Genomic DNA, 1,662 nt, shown 5'->3' on the forward strand with positions numbered 1-1,662 from the left:
AAGAAATCTATCGATTCTACTCTTAGACTTACCATCCCCACTAAACCAACTAAACTTCTTTCCTTTACAAGAAACATCCATTAAACCACAATCATCAATAAACTCCGAGAATTCCCTCCATTCTATGTTGCCACTCCTCAACGAACGCCCCACTCTCTCCCTCCGATTCTTCACCGCGTTAAAATCACCTCCAATTATCCACTCCCCATCGTTATATTTATTTTTCAACTCTAATAACCTAGACCACAAAGCCCACTTTAAAAGTAAAGAACAAGGAGAGTACACATTAATAATGTAGCCAGAACCAAGATAACCGTCATCGCTAAAGCTAGCCAGAACTTTCACCGATTTATTACACTAGAGCGATAGTAAGCCTCCAGCCGCTCCTATAGAAGCAGAAAAAGAGAAGCCACAACCATCCTTTCCCCACAAACTCCTTGCTACTGAAACAGAAACCTCCACCAATTTTGTTTCTTGAATAAGAAAAAAATCTGCCCTCCCTTTGTTGATAATACTTCTAACCCTCTTTCTTTTAATAATACTTCCTCCTCCCCTTATGTTGAAGCTTCCAATAATCATTTAAAATAATTAAGTTGCCCCTTCTTTCCTTCCAGTTTCTTTTTCTCCACAGTTTGAATTCCTCTTGATTCTTTATTAGCATCACTGATAACTCCTCCTGACACCACACCAATTTTAACCAGAGCTTCTTCCAATCTAATCTCTCCAGCCGAACCAAAATTAGATAATAGCCTAGTATTACACCTAACTATATTGGAATGGTCAGGTAGAATACCTTCACAAATCTTAATAGGATCCAGAATATTGTTAAGCTCCGTATGGCCCAGAAAAATCTCCTTTTGGAATTTCTTTTTTATTTTCTTATTGGGCCTTGGAAAAACATTTAATAAGGGCCCATCCACCTCTGCACCTTGATTAAAGAGAACCAAATGATTATTTGAGTCCCTAGGAACTCCACCCTCCTCGTCAAAGGTAACAGATAAAGGCAAAAGAGGAATGGGATTTACACCTGTTATCACCTGCTGTACCGTCTCGTCACGGCAAGAATCACTGTATTCAGAAATTGTGTGTTCAGAGGAAAGATCCAAAATCTTCTGAATAATGACTTGTTTCTTCTTTTTGTCCTTCAAAATCGATTGTAACGCCCCATCAAAAGTCTCCTCCGCCCCTCTCAATTTCGACCCTCCCCCCAAAAAGTTGTCAGAGCTTTCATAAACTTCTGTACTTTTCCCTTTGGCGCTGTGCTTGACTATATCCACCTCCTTTACCTGCTTTATAAAAACTTCATCTACACTGTGTACCTCTACTCTACCATTACCCGAAGGATCAAACGATGATTCAGATACAAACTCTCCATCTTCTCTATTCTCAGATTTCCAGGAATCAGCAAAGCTCGATGAACTAGACGAAGATGGCAAAATCAGATTCTGCTTTGGGGTCTTCTTAGCCATTAACCTAATCGGACCGTATGAGTCTTCTCGCAGGTTTAAAGAAAACGACATACCATCAATTGATACCCTCAGGAACTCGGGTAAGGTGAAGACAGATTTGAACCTAATCATACATCTAGCTATGTCCATGCAACTCCCAGACATAGTGTTCTCATCCAAACAGATGAAAGAACCCAACCGATTAACTAAGGAT

Source organism: Vicia villosa, linkage group LG1 (assembly GCF_029867415.1).
Source record: "Vicia villosa cultivar HV-30 ecotype Madison, WI linkage group LG1, Vvil1.0, whole genome shotgun sequence".
In the NCBI taxonomy this organism is placed as follows: Eukaryota; Viridiplantae; Streptophyta; class Magnoliopsida; order Fabales; family Fabaceae; genus Vicia; species Vicia villosa.